Consider the following 21,874-nt stretch of genomic DNA (forward strand, 5'->3'; position numbering starts at 1 on the left):
GCTCTCAGGAGGGTGTCCTTAAAGAGCTGCCAGCTCTGCTCTGTTCCTACGCCCTTAAGGACAGTTTCCCAGGGGATCCCACCCAGCAGTTCCTTGAGCAGCCGGAAGTTTGCTCTCCTGAAGTTCAGGGTCCTGACTTTACTCTTTGCCAGGCCTGCATTCCTCCAGATCACAAACTCCACCAGGGCATGATCACTACAGCCCAGGCTGCCTCCAATCATAACCCCTCTGATGCTCTCCTCCACATTGGTGAGCACCAGCTCCAGTAAGGCTTCACCTCGGGTCGGTCCGTCTAATACCTGGACAAGGAAGTTATCCTCAACAGACTCCAGGAATCTGCTGGACTGTCTGCCGCCCGCCTTTCCACTATCCCAGCAGATATCCGGGTGGTTGAAATCCCCCATCAGGACAAGAGCCCGCGAACGCAACACCTCCTGCAGCTGGAGCAAGAAGGCCTCGTCCACAGGCTCCCCCTGATCAGGTGGCCTGTAACAGACCCCAACCACTAGATCTCCTTTACCGGACCGATCGCTGATCTTAACCCATAAGCTCTCAACCTGGTTATGGCTGTTACTCAGACACAGCTCTTCACAATCTATCCACTTCCTAACGTAGAGGGCAACTCCCCTTCCCTTCCTGCCCTGTCTATCCCTTCTGAAGAGCCTGTAGCCCTCAATCAGAGTATTCCAATCGTGGGATTCGTCCCACCATGTTTCCGTGATAGCAACCAGATCATAATTTTCCAAGCACATCACGGTTTCCATTTCCTCCTGCTTATTTCCCATGCTGCGTGCATTAGTGTAAAGGCACTTCATCTGGGTTTTCCGGCACACTTCCTTTGTAGAGGGGCCCTCCCTCAAACTTTCAGAAGAAATCTGAAGTTCTCCCTCACTGCTTCCTAAAGCCCCAATACCATCTTGTCCATGCTCACGTGTTGTCATAGCCACCAACCTCACATCATCCCTTGTGTTCTTCCTACAAAAGGGTGCATTGTCCTCCTCATTCCTCCCACAAGACTGTGGGATCCTAGTAGCACAAGCCCCTCCCAGAAGCACTGGCTCATTACATACAGGGTCCTTACTAGTGACCCTGGTTTCACCCCCACCCCCCTTCATACCTAGTTTAAAGCCCTTTCAATTAACCTTCCCAATTCCCACCGTAAAACCCCTTTCCACCAGTGGGATAAGCTACTCCTATCAGATGCCAGCAGGCCCAGTCTCGTGTAAATCGAGCCGAGGTCGAAAAACCCAAACCCCTGCCGGGCACACCAGGCTTGGAGCCAGATATTGATCTGCTGCCCCATCATGTTTAGTCTCTTATTGTTCCCTATAATTGGAGGGATAGAGGAGAACACAACTTGTGCTCCCGAACCCTTGACCAGACGCCCTAAGGCTCTGAAGTCCTTTTTCATGGTTCTAAGGGTGGTTCTTCCTATTTCATTGCTGCCTACCTGAAACAACAACAGAGGATAATAATCTGAGGGCCGTACTAGGGACGGAAGTTTCTTCCTTACATCCTTAACCCGGGCTCCCGGGAGGCAGCAGACTTCCCTGTGTAGAGGGTCAGGTCTACATATTGGGCCTTCCACTCCCTTCAGCACCAAGTCATCAACAACAATGACTTGTCTTTTGTTCTTTGCTGAGGATGTTTTAATGTTAGGGGTAGTCCTGTTGGGCTTTGGAGACATCTCCAAGTGGGGAGAACCATCATCTCCACCACTGTCCAGCTGTTCCCGCAGAGCACTGTACCTGTTCTGCAGGGGCAGCTGAGGAGGGAGGGGAATCACTGGGCGGGTGCGCCTGCACCACCGAGCAGGGACCTTTTGCCATTGCCCCCTGCCCCCCAGTTCATCACCGTTGTTAGGTGGGGGAGAGGACAGGGGGATCACTGCAGCAGGAACACTGTCTGCCTGCTGGTTCCCCCCTGTTACCTGTTTGCAAGGCGGTAGGGAGTGACATGCTTCGTGCAGGGCTGCAGCTGGCTGCCTTGATCTCAGGGATGGCAGGGACTGGCACCACCGATCAATCTCCTGCTCACACTCCCTAATACTCCTCAGCCTCTCCACTTCTTCCTTCGGATCAGCCACAAGGCTAAGTAAATCATTTAGCTGGTCGCATCTGACACACACGCTTTCTCCATCGCCCTGCACTGCAAGGGCCAAGCTCAAGCACTCACTGCAGCCAAAAACCTGTGTACTAACATGTTGCTGTGGGACCTCATCTGGGTCTCCTCATCTTTCTTGGCAGCAGCCATCCCTTTATCTGTGCATGGGACCTCAGTCTGGGTCCCCGCATTTTTCCTAGAAATTGCCTTCTGCCGGGGGGCAGCCATGGCAAACCAGCTGACCCTAGCACGGTCTAGGGTAACTTTAACGAGGTGCAACTGGTCCGGTCCTCCTGGTTGCCAATAGCACCGGCTCCGCCCTGACTGCTTTAACAGTCCGTTAACAGGTGCCCCTGCACTAACCACTCCCAATACAGTGATATAACAGGCCTCCTCACACCCAATACAGTGATATAACAGGCCTCCTCACCGTATAGTCACGTGAACGAGTGGCTTACTGTTTCAGCGCGTTTGAACGGCCTTTGTGGTACATGCACTCAAACTCCCCCGCTTCGCCCCAGGTGGGCAGCGACGTGTTGCTGCCCTCCCTGAGGTTTTTTATAAGGCAAGGGGTGTGGATGCAGGGCCATTGCCCTGGCAATGCCCACGCCACATCAGCCGCTCTCGCGAGAGCTGCCGGGCCACTCCGTTAGCTCGGGGGTCCCCGCGTAAAGGAATTGATCCAAAAACCCCTCTGTACCTCGCTTCAGTAGCTGCGGTTCTGGCTGGGGACAGCGCCGAACAGCTAACATCATAGGTTTAATAACATAATAATTATAATTAATTATTTTAATTATTAATTAATTAATTATTAATAATAGGTTAATTTTAACCTGATAGGTTTAATTATGGGAGGATACTTGGTTTACATTATATGGAAAAAAATAACACCTGCACCTCTTGTTTATGTTTACAGTATTATTTTTTTATTGATCACTTCCTCAAATTATTTACTCTGTGTCCTGTTGTTGGATGTGGTCTTCTTGCACAGTGAAGACAAAGTAATAGACTGCATAATGAAAACAAATTAGAAATGAAAAGTATCTCAAATTGTTTGTCATTTTACAGGAATGCACTATACCGTGACACTGAATTATTAAACTATGCTTTCAATTTTACTAAGTCTGCTCTATTGGTTAATAGTAACTGCACTAATGCTAACAGTAAGAACAGTATTCTTACTAGTACCAGTTATACTAAAATACTTAGTAAAACAGGGTTCAGAATTAGGCTGGATTTGTAAAAACATGCCTCATGAGTCAAGCACACAGACAATCCATTTTCCAGTATCACAATCCTTGAGCATATGGTGGATAGAGTGTGCTAAAGTGTATGAAGCAGACTGAACAAGGCACTAGCCATGTGATGTTTGCTCCAGGCAGAATGCCTGCAGGATGTAGATGTAGAGACAATGCCTCTAGGAATATTAGACAAATACGGTCAGGAGCAACTACTGCTTTACTCTTATAAATAGAAGCATTATCTTGCTTAACACAAGCTTCAGAGGGCAAAAGATAAGCAGTGCACCAATACTTACAACTAGAACTCATCTGCGTAGAAGTATGCCTCCTAATGACTCAAAGATTAGTCTTAATTACAACAACATTCAAATAAACTTAGAGGTGGCTTCAAGTTTAATACTAGAGCAGTCTAAGTTAATCCAAAATTAACTCACAAAATTAACTAAAATATGGAGCAAGTAAGAAGTTTTATTTGCCAGCATTCTGCCAGTACCTTGTCAAAACTTGCAAAATCTTGTGTCATTTGGAAGACATAAAAATATTCCTAAAACTCTTCCTTAATCAAGATTTCCCCCCACACTCCGTGGGAAACATCAGAAACTTCAAGCTGCCTGAGAATTTATCATACTTCATCATAAACAGTACTGGAATTTCTCCTAGTATTTCTCCTGTATCTAGACAGGACCTGAGGGAGCAGCATGGAGTTGTGTCAGGGGAGGGTCAGGTAGAGAATTAGGAAAAGATTCTTCATTGAGAGGGTGGCTGGATGCTAAAACAGCCTCCCCAGGACAGTGGTCATGACCCTAAACTCCCAGAGTTCAAGAAGCATTTGGATAATACTCTCATAGATAGGGTTTGAATTTTGGTTGGTTCTGAGTGAAGCCAGCAGTTGGATTCAGTGATCCTTCCAGGCTCTTTCCAACTTGGAACATTCTATTACTCTGTGATAAGCTACTAGCTGTTCTAGGATGTGAGCACTCTTCTTTTTATAAGTAAAACTATAATAGTTGTATCTTTATAATACTATGAAACATGGTTGTTATTCAGATCCTGAGATGCTATGCAGAGAAAAAAAAAAGGTCATCCCAATACTATTCAAAATTACTGAAAGAACTTTTTTTAATTTATTCTCTTTTTTTGTTTATTCTCTTTATAATTGCTAACGTTTCTTGTGCTTTTTTTTTTTTTTAGCATTTCTCTGCATTAATTTAATAATAAAGTATAAAAAATTACAACATATAATGTATTTTTCCCAGAGGGCACTAGCATGCGAATTGATATATTAAGCCCCTTCTGTATCTTGTAGAGATCAGTTAGAAAATTATTGAAATGTAGCCACTTTAGGTAAGACTCAGCATCTGCTTAACAATGCACATAATGTTTTACTAGAAGAATAAGAAATACAGTGTCCAAATAAAATGCAGAGGGATTTACTGGCACAGTGTAATTACTTGTGTTGGAATTTGTCCAGGACACTGGGGTTAATGCTCCTACTGCTACAGAAAATCCCACTACTATTTAATAGCTTCACATGGTAGAGATGGGAGAATGGTTTGATGTCTGGTATAAAGCAGGTGATGAGAATCTTTGAAAGGTCTCTGTGTCTGAGTTTGCTCTTACTCCTGCTTGAGGATAGGATAGCACTGATTGTTCCGTGTAGTTACAAGCGAGCTATACTAGTAAGAAAAAAGAAATGCCATGCTTTCAAAAACTTTGTGATCCACGGAAGGCTGTAAGGTTTTGTCTTGATACTAAGCATACTTAATATTGACAGAGTATAGGCTGTTAAGTGTCATGACTCAAAGCATTATTATCAATGTTTTGTGTAAATTCATCAGGGAGAACAGGAAGAAAGCAAAGCATTCATGGTTGTGTTTTTAATAGAGTCAGAGTTTCTGCATTATTCTGAGCTGAAGTGATAGTTCTGTAAGTAGGACCTCTCAACTCAAGATACAAACTCAAAATATCATTAGGGAAGAAGCACATTATACATGGGAAAGAAGAGCTTGCAAGCAATGTGTGAAAAATATATTAATTTGCAGTGAGAACTTTTCTGTTACCTCTGAGAGAACTCACTGGTACTTAAGTCCAGACCAAAAATGGTGATGATGTTACTCTGATATTAATACTTCATCAGTTTATCTGTTTATAGCAGTTTATCAGTTTATAGCAGTTTAATCAGCAAAACAATAAATTAATGTAAATTATTTTGAATAAAATTATTTAAGTATTGAAAATGGATAGTATGTTTATGCTGTTTTGTCTCACAAAATCATTTTATGAAAACGCAGCCTCCACTGAACAAAGGAGTTTATAACACAAAAGCATATACCAATACAAAGGTATGCTTTACTAAGATTTCTGTATGTATGTATGCACATGGGTGCATTCCAATTCCTGGAATTTGAAGGGATTATTCATTGATTTCACAAGACATGAGAATGCCACAACACATTCTATCTATTCTCCTACTGTTAAAACAAAAGCAGACTCTGACAGGCAATAATAACTTTGCAAATCAATTTTTATTAAATTGCTCTTTATAAAGCCTTCAATGTTCTTTGGAAAAAAATATTCAAAAATGTTTATTTTTTCTGTATTTGTCAGCTTATTCAGTTAGAAATGTATGCAAGCCAGAATGGGAAAGAAAGACCTCACATAAAGACTCTATTTAGAATGATTATTACCCAGATCGCTATTGCTTCTGTCTTAGCTAGTTCAGGGTGTGTAATCTAATTTTTGTTGTTTTGATAAAGTAGAGAACTAAAAACTGTCTCTTTATTTTGTATCACAGATAAATATGTGGAATAGGTGGAGCTCCCTTCACTTTTCCTGTACCAAGGAACGAGACAGGCAGCTTGTAACCTCTCTTTTCCACAGACTAAGGGAGACAGACAGCTAGTTTAGGAGAGATAAAATGTACCAAAGCTTGTGGCAAATTGTTTCCACATCAACACAGAAAGTCTCCCTGGAAATCAAGAAGTTCCCCTGAAAATCTCATATAATTATAATTCTGAGAAATGTGCCTTCAGATTTACATCCCATGCAGAAATGCCTTTAAAATACATTTAAAATATGACCTGAGATCATTTTTGGAAATAGCAGAGAAAAGCCCTCATACCTTTTGAAAGTTTTATCTGGTGTTCTTTTCTTTGCTGCTGTGTGCCTTATGCTCAGTTCCTCCCAAACACTTTGATGAGGCAACAGGAAGAACAAGAGGTTGGAATCAGTGTCCAGGGATTTTGTTCTGCTGTTCAGTCCTTCTTACTCATTTTCCCACTCTGATCCATTCTTAACAGCCTACTCTTGTGTTCTGGCCTGAATTCCTCTAAGAACAGCAATCTCTTGGGTTTCTCCCTGCCTCAATACAGGTCACTCATAACTACATTCCTCTCAGACCATGGAGCTCCATCTTCAAAATGTGTAACCCCAGCTGTGTCCCCAACAGCGTCCCCTTCCATATGTTTTCTCTGCTTGCTCCTCTATTTTCTCCCAAGTCTTACCTCTTCACAGTTCTCTGGTGTCCCCTTTGTTTGTCTACTCCTATGTCTCCTCTTACATGTATCTTTCTGGTTTCTTCTCCTCATGCCTTTTCTTTTGTGTCTCCTTCCATGTTTTCGCACATATTTCCTCATCTGAGTCAATGTCTTTTGCTTCTAGCAGCTTTCATCCTCTAAGTATGTCTGAGGAGCAGTGCCGTGTATTCCCCCAACTGGCTGCAGTCTGTGCACTGCACAGTGGAGTGCTTCCAGCCACTGCAGAGCTCATAGATAGATCACATACAGGGTGACCTGCAGCCCTCCCTACACACACCTACCAGATACGCTGAATAGAAGCTACAGAAGATAAACTGATCTATGTTCCAGGGAAGTGTCCTTATTTAAAAAAAAAAAACAAAAAACAAAACAAAACAAAAAAACCCAACACACCCTTATTCTAAATGCTTGAAAGAGAGTCTGTGAAGGATATCTGTACATAGTTAAAATTTTATTTTATTTTTTTTCTTGTGCTTTGTAACGTATCAGAAGACAGATTGTTGAAGAATTATTTTGTCAACTTTTGCTTTTACTATTCTATGTCCATTAAGAGTTGAACTGTAATCTTATAGTGTCCACAAATTTGAAGTTCTGGAATAAGGGTGGATGTAATCTACCTCTTGCATTTGTCTTATTCAAAGAGGGAAGAGAAGAAGAAGCTAACACACGTATCTGAGAACAGGTGACAAGCAGAAAGGTTACAGAAATTAGCAGTACTCTTGTCCATTCAAACTCTGGGAAGTATAGAAATACAGTTGTAATATGTGAAGATCCAAATACATCAATGCATGAGAGCAGCAGAGGTTGAGCTTTACCAGAGCTACATCACATATTCCACTTATTATTGCTCATGAGAAAAAGCAGATACAGATAAACAGATAGTGTTTGATTTAATTTTTATGAAAGGAAGAGTATGAAAATAGATGCCATTAAGTTCATAAATCACATTATGAAGCAGATACACATAAAGAAGTTATATGCACTGTAATGAAACCCATTTGTCAAAGCATGAGATACTTATTTTACAGATAAACTGCAACATATATATTTAAAAATGCACACTAAAATACATCTTTTTATAATATAGCAGATCCACCACATGGACAATCCTCAATTAAAATATACCAATAGGCTCAAAGCATATTATATTAAACATTAGAATATATATATACAATTTTATTTATTTTCACAAAAATGGTAATACTTGAAATTAGCTTTATATATATATATATATAATAATCTCAGCAGTGCATGCTTTGTTATGGCTATTAGTGCAGATTGGTATTTAACTGTGAATTGCTAGCAGTAGGTGGGCACCTGAGTGCACAGACCGGGGGTGCCTAGATGCACTCTTCCTCTCCCTCCCTCTCGGTGATGCTTCCGGGAGTGTAGATGCACTCAGATCCTGCACGGCCTGCCCCCTTCCCCCCCCAATTCCGGCACACCAGAGTTTGAACCAGAGAAGGCCGCATTCCTCAGCTCACCCTTCTTTTCTGAACTGGTTGTAGGAGGGGTGAGTTAATTCCTCTTCCTTTGATATCTTACTCTATAGTGCCTGTATCTCAAGTAAAGGCTCTGTCATCACCTTTGTTTGCTTTACAACGTGTATTACCTACTGGGAAAAGTCCCTGCGCAGTTTCTCCACCGGGGAGAAAAATTCTCCAGCAATTTCTCCAACTGGGTCTCAACGTGGCCTGGGAGAGTTTTAACTGGCCTGAAGTAAATCCATTCCAGGCATCATATTAACTATCAAAAGAAATGGACAGTAGGGACAAGAGCTGAAAAGCCTACTCATTTCAGTCACTAGTAGATACCTGCGTTACAGGCACCTCAGCGAGCAGCCTGAATCCAGCGCAGCCCAACTTCAGTGAGCTAACTCCAAACCTATGTGAAATTGTATTTCAGTTCTTGTTTCATTCTTGCAAATCATTCTCAAAATCAAGCAAGTTTTAAAGTGAAAAGGTGGCTGCAGTATTCTGACAGGGATCTTGTTAATGCTGAGTGCACATGTAAAGCCACTTTTTGTTCCTGCGTAATGAACTAATGTTTATACTTCTACAGATAGATTTAGTCCTTTCCTGTTGAAGGAAATTTTTTTAGTGTTTTTTTCATGATGATCCTCTAAACCTTTTTTCAAAATGATATATTTTCATATATATCTATTCATATATTAAAATGGAAAGCACTTACAAAATATAAGCCTGATAAATATGCATACATATTACTGTTATTTTGTGGCACTCACCTTTACATATCAAGGTGGACAATCTCCACTAAGGTAAGGATTAAAACTGGTCTAGTGCTCAAGGTCTAATGAACGTTCTGCTTCCAAAATCTTTACCACATAGAAATAGCCTGCATTAGGAATTACTCTACTACATATCATTTTACAAACTGCTGATACTTTTAAACTCTTTCTTCATATTGGGGTTTAATCCTGAAAGGCAGCTGAACACCATGCAGCCACTTTCTCACTCTTCCCAAGTGGTACATAGGGGAGAATCAGAAAAGCAAAAATGAAAGAACTTCTAGATAAAGACTGCTTACTAGGTAAAGAAAAAGCTACACATGCTAGCAAAGGAAACAGAATAAGGAATTAATTCACAGCTTCCCATTGTCAGGGAGATGTTTAGTCATTTCCAGTAAAGCAGAACTCATCACACGTAATGGTTTCTTAGAAAGACAAATACCACTACTCCAAATGTTCCCTCATTCCAGCTTTTACAGTTGAGTATAAGACCATGTGGTATGGAACATCCTTTTAGCCAGTTTTATCTGTCCTGGTTGTGCTCCTTTTGCAACCTCAGCCTCTTTGCTGGTTTGGCATCATGAGAGTCAGAAAAGTCCTTGGCTCTGTGTAAGAGCTGCTCTGTAACAACTAAAAACATTGACATGTTATCATCACAGTTTTCATCAAAAATCCAAAACACAGCATCATGCAAGCTTCTATGAAGAAAATTAACTCTAACCCAGCCAATATCAGAACACTTCAAAGCACATTACTAGAGATTTTTGCAGTAAAAAAATGAACCAGCAAAAAAAACAAGAACATCAGAGGCTAAAAAGAAAGCATAAATATAGGCTTTGTTGGCTAGATTTGATAAATATATTAATTCTAATTATAGTTTAATTCCTGCAGCGAACAGTTATACCACAAAAGAACATACTGACAGAGTTTGCTCCTTTGAGCTTAAGAGTAAACCTCACTGTTTCAGTAGACTTCAACAGAGAAACAAGTTATTTATATAAGGAAAGAGATAGTCAATAAAATACAGCTGTAAAGCCTCTTGTAAGAATGGAAAGTAATTTATAAATCAATTAATTGTTCAGCTTCCAGTGAACAGAAATATAGTGTTCTTTTTTTTCTATAGGTGCCTTTGTAGAATTCTTCTGTCATGTTATAAATGCAACATGAAAAAAAACACTGCAAATCCATCTTAACCCTCTGTTGCAACCATTATACATCTAGATGCTACAATCAGTCTTGAAGGACCATAGGACTATCAGCTGACTTGCTCTCTGGAGATGTATGTCCCTACTAGAACAAAAAAATGAACAACCATCATATTCAATATTAAATCTGGGTTGAGCAGAACCTAGTGGCTTAAATTTTGCTGTTTGTGAATTAAAATATTGTAGCACATAAAACTAAGGGAAGATAACAGTTTGCAGCATAAAACTTAAGAGGTAAATGCATACTTCTCAGAAAACAGATATAGGAAACAAGTTAGCAAGGGAGTGACACTTTTGGTCATTTGCCAGATTTTGTGACCTGGAATCTCTGAATGTGCCAAAATATTTTTCAATAAAAATATCAAAAAAGACTACTTTCCAGTATCATTAAATTTTCTAAAGATGATGATAAAGTACTTAAATTGTGGGATCATTAGATGTTAGCCTTTAATATTAGAGGCTGTAAATCATCTCTTTTCAGGCAGTGCCAGCAAAGTTTTATGTATCACATAATCCCATTTAAACTCTGCAGTGAGGAGCTAATTGAGACTTAACTGATGTGTCATCCCTGTGCAGGCCATCTGCACAGGCTGAATCACATTCAGAGGCAGCCTATGAGAAAATACAGAGTACTCAGTTGCTTCTTGTTTGAAAAATAAGGTATAAATTTATCTCAATCTTAATTAATATGGTAAAATGAATTATAGGCTGTTATAAAATAGTCCAGACTACTGTATTTTTCAGTTCATCAAATTCAAGAGACTTGGTTTCCACCATCCCCAAAGAAACTCACATTTGGGCTTTATAATTCATGGCAATGTGACTAACCCTGTTACCAGATCAGTTCACATCTTTTGTGTTTTGAATGTACAGACATGAATAAAACAATGTTCCTTTCAAGTTCTCAATGCATTACATTAACAATCTTTATCTTCCCCTAATCCTGAAATAAAAACCAACCAAATATATATATATATACACGCACATATATTTCCCCTAAGGTTGTCATAATCAAAGTCAGAATGAGAGTGGTAAAGAATCAAGGAAAGAATCACAGAATAGTTGAGGTTGGAAAGAACCTCTGGAAGACATTTCCTTCAGTCCCTGCACAGTCACTTAGAGGTAGTTTCCCAGAACCATGTCCAGGCAGCCTTTGAAGATCTCCAAGCAGGGAGACTGCACAGCCTCTCTGGATAACCTACGACAATATTCTATCACCCACAAAGTAAAGAAGTGCTTTCTGATATTTAGGTGGAACCTCTTGTGTTCCAGTTTGTGCCTATTGCATCTCATTCTAGCACTCGGCACTACTGAAAAGAGCCTGACTCTGTCTTCTTTATGCTCTTCCTTCAGAGATTTCTTCACATTGGTGAGAACTCCCCAGGTCTTCTCTAGGCTGAACAGTCCCCACTCTCTCAGTCTGTCTTGAAAGGAAGGCAGATAGAGTACTTTGATAACCTTGGTGGCACTTTGCTGGACTCTCGCCAATAGCTCCACGTGTCTCTTGTACTCAGAAGCACAGAACAGAACACAGTACTCCAGGTGTGGCTTCACCAGTGTTGGATAGAGGGAAAGAACTGTCTCCTTTGACCTGCTTGCAACATTCTGCAAATGTGACCATGTTGTTATCCCTCTTTGCAGCAAGGCCACTTGACTCGAGTCCAACTCAGAGTCCACCAAGACCCCCAAGTCCTGCAAACTTTCTTTCAAGTGGGTTAGTACCCAATGTACACTGGTGCTTGGAGTTATTTTTCCCCAGGCACAAGACTTTGCAGGTCTTCTCCTTAATGAGCTTCACAAAGTTCCTGTCAGCCTATTTCTCCAGACTTCCCAGGTCCCTCTGGATGGCACCACAGCCCGCAGGTGTATCAGCCACTCGTCACAATTTTGTGTCATCAGCAGACTTGCTGTGGTACACATACAGCTCCATCACTTATGTTGTTAATTAAAACACTGAACAACACTGGACCCAGTGTTGACTCCACTAGTTATTGGCCTCCAACTAGAATTTGCATCTTTAGGCTTGGCCATTCATCCAGTTTTCAGTCCATCTCACTGTCTGCTCATCAGCCCATATATCAACAGCTTATCTCTGAGGATCCTATGGGAGACAGTGTCAAATGCTTCAATGAAGTTCAGGCAGACAATATCCACTGTTCTCCCCCTATCTGCCAGGCTAGTTACAACATCATAAAAGCTGATCAGATTGTTCAAGCATGACTTCCCCTTGGTGAATCCATGCTGATTACTCCTGATGATCTTATTGCTCTTTGTGAGCCTGGAGATGATTTTCATGATTTGCTGTTCCATCACCTTCCCAGCAAGCAAGGCAAGGCTAATCAGCTTGTAGTTTCCTGGGTTTTCTTTTTTGTGCCCTTCTTTAAGACAGGAGTAACAACTAGTTTACTTTCCTCCAGTCTTCAGGCACTTCTACCAATTGCCACAACTAAGCAATTAACTGGCCTTGCAATCACATCTGCCAGCTCCCTCAAAAATCATCAGCATCCCACCAGGACCAATGGACTTCTGCATGTTCAGTATTCCCTAACCTGTCCCTTTTCTACTAAAGGCACATCTTCCTGGCTTCAGCTTTGTCCCTTGATTTTTGGGTCCTGAGATTATTGAATACAATATTTCTGGTAAACCGAGGCAAAGATAATAATCAGTACCTCAGTCTTTTTCCTGTCCTGTGTCACTATGTCCCCTGCCTTGCTCTGCAATTGGCCCACATTTTCCCTAGTCATCATTTTGTCACCTGAACACTTAGAGAAGCCATTTTTATTGTCTTTGATATCTCTGGCCACATTCAGTTCTACTTGGGCTTTGTTTTCCCTAAATTCAGCTCTGGATGATCAGACAGTATCTCTGTATTCCTCCCAGCTTACCCATCTTTGCTTTCACCCTCTGTATGCTTTCTTTTTGTGTTTGAATTTGGCCCGTACCTCATCATTCAGTATGAATACAGTCTATTCAAATCCATAGGAATCATTTGATACATAAATATCATATTTTTATACACTATATTTTTTGCCCATATACAGTCATCTAATTAATGTCTTCAGTAAAGCAATACTTAGTTGAATGTATACTTTGAACAGTAAATGATAGGTCTGATCTCCTTCTTTTCTCTCTCTTTCATAACTATGGTTGAATGCATAAAAAGAGGCAAAATATCCTGTAGGTGGCTCCTTATCTTAACTGGGAATACTAAGCCAAGTGTCTTGCTCTTTTGATGACAGTCATAACTATGCAAGTATCGCTGAAACAGAAAGGCTAATTGGATAGTCATTCTATATTTGCTTTCGGACTATGAGTAATTTTCTACTGAGCAGTAAAAGTGAAAACTGCCAAGTGGGTAGAAATCTATTGTAAAAGAGGATCTATATGAAAACTTAACCAATGACATCACATTTTTTCTGATGTTATATAATGTATATCTGTATCTATAGAATAGGAGAGATGAGGAACATGGCCAAATAAACAAACAATAAAATACAACAACAGTGAAGTTGCATTGACTGATAACAGACTGGGGGTGTGGGAACAGATATGCCTGCAGCACACTCAAGGCATTAATTAATCACATCTACTATAAATACTCTATTTCAGGGGTTATATTTTAAAATATGTCTGGGAAAGTAACACTGTTGAAGGCTAGAGTAATTTTAAAAATTAAATTATGACAGGTGAGGTTCCTATGGAGTATACTTGCCTTTTTACTATTAGAAGTAAATTTTTGCTTTTGCTTTTTTTTTTTTTTTTTTTTTGGTCATTTGCAAGCTGATTGATTTCAGCCAGTTTCCTTTCTCTGCCTGAACATGAAAGAGGTTGTCAAACTGAAAGAGAGACGGCTAGGTTCTGAGACGAGGGGCAAGAGCTTATGTTCAATCTACGCTAAAAATTCCTGGTGCCTACTATTATTTTATCCCTTAAGGTAAAAATAGGCATGTTCACGGAGCTAAGAAGGGGCTTCTGGCTTAGAGATGTTTTTATTCTGACTAATGCCTTCAAAAATTGTCTTAACGTGTTCCTTTCTCTCATAGAAAAAGTACAAAAGGATCAAATATGGATAGAGTTCTGGGAGTCTGCGTAAGGAAAACGAATCTTAAACTGTTAGCTAAATGATTTGGGAGTATTTCCTCTCACACTAGATTAAATACCTGTATGGTAGAAAGTAATTATGGATGGAGAAGCTTGTTGTCCTTCTTGTTAAGCAAATACTGTTTACTAGCTCCATCTTGATCTATGTGTGTTGCTGGATATATTAAAGGAATAGATTATTCCCTTTGAGATGATCATGCTTCCTGGAATAATCAAAAAATAAGAGGATGACAGGTAATGATAAATTCACACTTAACACCACTTTTTTTTCGCCCAGCTAAACATATTGCATCTTTCTCATTCCCATAAAAGAGAGATTTTTTTTTTTTTTTTTACTTCTGTGGGCAATGCATCAGATCATATTAAGTAGCAGCCCTCAAAACACTTCTATCAACAAAATGCATACACTAATAGAATCAAGTACTTAAGGTTCAAACAGAAGAAAGGGGAAAAGCTGCTACAAATTTCTCTAGCAAAACAAAGCCACTTGCTGTAGAAGAATGACACTTCTCTGTATTAAATCCATTTGGCAATCAGATATTATATTAGTGAAACTATAGATATTGATCCATGGAGGAAAATGACAATATGATGCATTCAATTTAGAACTCTCCTGAAGCAATAATACCAAACTGAAATATTTAGAGATCTCAAACAAAAATATTTCTTTCTCAATTTTCATTTCTGAAATTAAAGTTCTTTATTTTTTTTCTGAAATAATTAATCAAAAGCTCAGATTTCTATCCGAAAGAAAAAAAGGAAACAAAAAATATATTAATATTTTTTAGCTAAAATTTCAAAATCCAATGTAAATAAAGACTCTCTTTTTGAGAAGCCATATTGGTATACTTGAGAACAAACAGGCAATTGAAGAGAAATGAAGTAGTTTCACTAGCTAGCCAAGATCTGTGAAAACAAATTTTGATATTCTGATTTTTAGTTACATGGAAGTCTTAAATATATGCTATAATGAGAGTTCAGACATCAATCAGGCATTTGTGTATTTGCATTCTGTGAATTCACAGAAGTATATTCTGGAGAGGGAAATAAAAGATTTAGCTCTACTCACTGCTTGTTGCAAAAATGCCTTTAAAATTAATGTTACTGGGACTTCTGTGTACATATAAAGAGGTTCTTCATTTGCAGGATCTCAGATGAAAGCAGATGAATTAAGTATTGAAAAAGGGATCAAAGTCAAATTAAAAGTGATAAAAATGTCATATCATGCCTAGTGCATTTAAAAATAATAAGAAATCAGAGGAGAATTAAAATTGTAACATGAGAGAATATCTTATGAATCTGAACTTTCAAAATTACAGACTCTGCTATTTTTTAAAGTGCTTTTTAATTGCAGAAGTAGTATGCTAGAAACACTTTAAAATAACTGGTTACATGACAAAGCTCATTAAAAATGTTTTTATTACATTATTATTAGTGCACGATTACGAGATTTAAATATAAATTTTTTAAAAAATGTCCTAGAGTCTGATATTGCAGCCTGTTGTGACCTCATATCTTTTTGTAAGGTAAATAATCTTAATGTGCAATACTTTTTCCTCTGGGTTAAAAGTTAAATCGAAAACCGTGAACATTTGTAGCAGTGAATGAACTGCATCTTCTAGTTTAGAGCTTTAAATATGCCTTAATTTTCTGTGATTTTATTATATTTCACCATTCTTGGCATGTGGCCCAAAACCAGTGATCAGAGTAGTAGTTGCAAATGATATAAATGAAAAAGAGAAAATTATGTAGAACTTTATCTGTCCTTCCAAAACTATGTGTAGCTGTTCAAGGTTGAAGTACTAATGGTAGTCTCTTACGTCCCCTCACAGCTGGAATCCAATAAATAAGTTTGTTTTGCAAGGAGAGAAAAATCTTGATATCAGGGTCTAACTGCTGCATAGAGTATTCTTCTATGTTGTTACCCTCATATTTTCAAGTTGATGATCAAGCATATATTGCTGGAAATTGTTTTGCTAATACAGTACTTAAGAAAATAACAGTCGTGTTTCAAAACATATTTTGTTGTATATCTTTTACTATACATTTTTCTTTTAACTAGCAAAAACAGCATTTGCATTTTTCTTTTATTCTATATAAAGTCATAAATTAACTTCCAAAAAAAAAATAAAAGAAAGAAAGAAAAGGAAAAAGAAAAAATAATAAGAAAATGTTACTTAATATTGGAGCCTTAACTCAAAATATAACTCTAACCAGAGAAAATCGTATCCTATGGCTATATTTTACATTATAGAACTAGAGAAAGAACAAAGCAGTAAATAAGCCACTTAGAAAATAACATTTGCTCTTGTGGGGTTTTATACAGTTTTGAAATGACTGTGACTGAAGGGATAACAATTTGAATTCATCTCCACTGAAGCTGAGCTTAGCAGAAAGATGGGGATACGGGAGTGTAAATTGTAAGTACACTTGAGCAATGCTGTACAGCCTGAAACCTGCATTAATTCTGCTATGGACCTTTTGTCCACTGGCACTGGCTAAAATGCAAAAACAGATATTTATTAGACTACTCAAGAGAAGAGTTCAACGTGTTCTGTCTGCTGAGAGTACAGAGAGGTCATCTAGAGCAAGCCATACTTGTCCATCACCTAGAATAAATCAACAACAGAAATAAAGAAAAGCCGTTCCTTTGCATTTGGAGAATTTTCTCTTGCATTGAAAGAGACTTGAGAAACAGTCCTTACTCATCTCAAACAGCTCATTTGAGTCAATATTTGAACACGATCTGCAATAGCCTAGGTACAGCAATAGTCTGAGGTGCCAGGTTACTATGATAAGAAAATATCAAAGGAAACATAATTTTTTTAATTGGTGCTAAATAATCATTAAGTAATAGAACAAATAATAATTACTTTTATAACTGATATACAGAGAAATTTAACTGACAGATGCTAATTTTCATCTCTGTATTTGTCAGTGTTTCATAGACTCATAGAATAGTGGAAAGGTTTGGATTGGAAGGGATCTTAATCTAGTTCCAATCACACAGGTTAGTATTGTTGGCGTACTTTCTGAGGGTTACCTCAATCCTGATGTCAAGGTCACCAATAAAGATGTTAAAGAGTGCTAGTCACAGTACTGACCCCTGAGGAATGCCTCTCATCACTGATCTCAACCTGAACATCAAATTGTTGACCACAGCTCTGTGAGTGCAATCACCTAACCAATTCCTCATCCACTGAGTGGTTCATCCATTAAATACATGTCTCTCCAATGTAGAGACAAGGATGTCACGTGTGATGTGGCAAGTGATTTGCACATGTTTTTTTCATACAAGGTAGATGAGCTTAATCAGCAGTTTTTCTCATGGGGATGCCCATTCACTAAAAGCATTCAAGGTCAACGAGAACTTGAAAAACCTGATCTAGTGAAAGACGTCTTTGTTCGTAGCAGGGGGAGTTGGACTGGATGATCTTCACTTCTGAGGCAAATTATTCTAGCGCTCTATGATTCAGTTAAAGTTATCCTGAGAGCCACAGGAGCTGAAGTCAGCTTGGAAACAGTAGTTCCACATTGTAAGTCTACTGAATGTGAGTAGACTCTGTTGGCTGCTTGTTTTGTTTTGTGTGAGATAACATAGAATCATAAAATCATAGAAGCGTAGAATAGCTTGTGTTGGAAGGGACCTCAAAGACTGTCTAGTTCCAATCCCCTGCCCTGGTCTGGGTTGCCAACCACTAAAGCAGGAACTAGATCAGGTTGCCCAGGGTCTCACCCAACCTGACCTTGAAGACCTCTAGGGATGGGACAACCACAGCTTCTGCAGGCAGCCTGTTCCAGTGCCTCACCATCCTCTCAGTGAAAAATTTACCCCTGACATCTCACCTAAATCTCCCCTCTTATAATTTAAAACTCTTACTCATTGTCCTGTTACTATTTACCCATGTAAATGCTGATTTTCCTTCTGCTTATAAGCTCCCTTTAAGTATAGGAAGGTCGCAATAAGTTCTCCCAGAACCTTCTCTTTTCCAGGCTGATCAAACCTAGCATCCTCAGCCTCTCTTTGTAGGAAAAGAGTTGCAAGAGGTTCAGGTTGGATATCTGGAAAAATTTATTCTCTGAACGTGTGGTCAAGCACTGGAACAAACTTCCCAGGGAAGTGTCGGAGTCATTGTTCCTGGAGATATTCGAGAAATACGTAGATGTGTCACTGAGGGACATGGTTGGTGGGCATGGTTGTGAGGGGTAGACAGTTGGACTAGATGATCTTGGAGGCATTTTCCATTCTTAATGATTCTATGATTCTACGATTCTGTTCTACTCACTGGAATACCACAAGGTGAATCTGAAGAGATCATCTGCTTTCCTTTGAGTAAGTAACAGATAAGGTTTCTTTTATATTACTAAACTGAGCAATGGTAGTTCTTGTTCTCTGGTCCTGAATTCACACATCCAGACAAGACATGGTCATTTCTATAACATTAAAATAACTTGCTCTATAAAACCATAAATATGGCTGCAACCAGACTCCATACTGGAAAAGGCCAGTATCTCATGCATTTGAACTGTGCTCATGAATTCTGGCAAAGAATTAATTGTCCCATGGACAAAGCCATGACAATGATGATTTCAAGAATTTAACCACAGTAAAGAATTTATACTTTAAATGATGTCATTTCAGTTCCTGGGCCTTTTTCTTGGGAATGTTTAACATTGTAAAAATACTTTTTTGAAGACTGTAGTCACTAGGAGTGGTTGGGAAAACTGAAGGTTTTTTAGTGTTTAAGAGTTTAGTATAAAGAGAGGAAAAAAAATTAGTCAATATTTAACAGCTTTTTAAAAAAGCTATAGGAAACAGAAATATTTTTCTTGTTTGTATCATATAACACCAAGAAAATCTCTTGTAATATTTATATTTCTGCCTTATATTATTGTGTTTAAACTACATAATCTTCAAAACAATTTTTTTTCTGAGATTTGCCTCCACTTGGAGCAGTGATATCCTGCTTCTATTAAACCTAAAGAAAGCATGTCCTTGCCTTAGCACAGTAGAACTCCAAGCTAATTCTTATATATCATACATATATATGATATATATAGATCATATAGTTTTACCCTCCATACACCTTAGTTTCAGCAATTTGCCCCTAAGCCTTTAAATATACCTTAATTTAGCAATATTACAAATAAAACAATGGGGTGATACCAAAGTCCCTTACTAGATTTTTGCCACTAGGTCTTTCAAAGTCCGTTAGGCTTCAGGGCCTCTTAATCCAAGAGATATACCACAGTGCATTACATTTCTCTTGAGAAAGCTTAGTAATTTACAAAATATTGACAGTTGCAACACATCAGCAGACATTGCCTAGAGCTTTTGGACTGTGATGTGAGGAAGAAAATATAGACAGTATACTTGCTTTAATGAGAAGTCTATAATCACTTGGTAATGAGATTGCAGAAAATTTATCCAGCTTTTGCTGATGTATGCAAGTAAAGGTGTAAGCAGTAGCAACAATAAGCTCAGTTTTCGGCCATGCATTTCTGTTTAAGGCTAATCCTCTTTTCTTCCATTCTTATGCTTATCTCAACCCTGCAAACTGACATTCCAACAAAAATCGCTGTGATATACTTTTCTACTCTATATCAGAATACATTCTCCTCTTCATTCTCCATCCTTGTCATACAGTGTACTTCTCTATTTGCCATTCTCCTGGTTTCCCCTTTGGCCAAGAACCCATCTGCTCCTACGCACTCTTTTCCACTGTATTTGGCCTTTACATTGTCCTACTGGCCCCATGAATTCAGTGCCAGGGTGCAAGTTAAAGAGCAGATCTGGTTCCTGCAGGGCATTCAGGAATGTGGATCAGAAAATAGACCCAATTCAGCTTAAACCAATATTAGCCATTGATTTGCCTCATCAAAATTAGTGTTTAGACAGTACGATATGGTTAAGATATGTATTTAGGTAGTTTCCTTAAAGTAACATATGCTGGAGTTAAGATGCTTAGATGGAGGCTAGGAGATGAAAATGGATGAGAAAATGGAAAATAAATTTAGTTGTTGTTTGGGTTGTTTTTTTGTTTTGTTTTGTTTTTAGCAGAATATTTGGCTGTGTATATTTATGTTCAAGGAAATTTCTGTTAAGCATTGTTCAGAAAAAAATTGACTAAAAGTATACTTTATGAAGGAATGTTTTAAATTCATATAAATACATGTAAAAACACATAAATAATACAGAAAAATGGGTTTCTGTAGAAGGAAGGAAATAAACTATAGCCCAGGTGTGAGGTACTTTCCAGTGGCAAAATACTTTTTTTCAATCTTATTCTCACAGTCTTTATATAAAAATGTATGTCTCTATTTACTTTAGAGAACTAAGCTTGTATCTAGTCATTAAATCTTCAGATATATGGAAAATAAAGAAAGAAAATGTTAATCACAACGCTATATGTATTATACAGTGTGTGAGTTCTGGTTATAACAATATGGAACAAGTAATGAAGCGAAATGACTTTAAATGCTTACTTTATTTGTTAGGCTTCATTTATACTGAAGGGCAGAGATATGTTGCGTATCTATACATATACAGAGCTGTCTGCTTTAAGTTGTTACAAAACAGAAATCTATAGATAGTTCACTTATGGTTGGTCCCAGTTTGTTTCCAATAATGTTTCCTAGAAATCTTGCCAGATTTAAGGTCTGGTCATGTACGCTTCTAATTTACATTCTATTGTTCATTATTTAGCATTTTAATGTAGTTTCACAGATATGCATATGGCAGCGCAGAGAGAAAATATATAGTCCTTGCCCAAAAGAGACCACTTCTTGCAATGAAACAGAAAGACATGATACACCCAGTTACAGTGAGAATAGAATTTCTTCTAGATAATTTCCTATATAGTATTGTATTTTTTTACAGGAATAAGGAAGTAAACTTTTAAAAATTAAAAAGCAGTATGAGAAGGGAGAAGAAGGAATTAATCCATTGCAAATCACAGAACTGACAGCATGAACTTCATGGTCATGTAGAATTTTTGAGTCATTCTTGATATGACTCTCCACATACACATGCTGTTGAAGTGGAACCCAGAACCAAAAGAATGAGCTTTTCTATTTGAATTAATTGAGTAACTACTAGGAAGTAACTTATTCAGAATTATCCAGGATTAGCCAGGAAGAGGAATATTATACTATACCAACCAATGATCAGTAAATTCTGTTGAAACTAGATGTTTCCATCTTGCTAAACCACGTAGTGTAGTAGTGGAAAGTTGGAATGACAGCTTTCCTTTACTTGGAATTCTGTGCAGTTGTTGGTAGTAAACCTCAAACATATCTCTCTTATTGAACCTTGTGACAGCAGTAGTTTCTTTTGATGTATGACCAAACTGTGGAACTCTTTGGTTCTTATGTGCCGCAAAGGCAGATGGATTATGTAAACATGTGCTAGAAGGAAAAGCCACACTGTACACATCATTC

Source organism: Numida meleagris, chromosome 3 (genome assembly GCF_002078875.1).
Source record: "Numida meleagris isolate 19003 breed g44 Domestic line chromosome 3, NumMel1.0, whole genome shotgun sequence".
Classification (NCBI taxonomy): Eukaryota; Metazoa; Chordata; class Aves; order Galliformes; family Numididae; genus Numida; species Numida meleagris.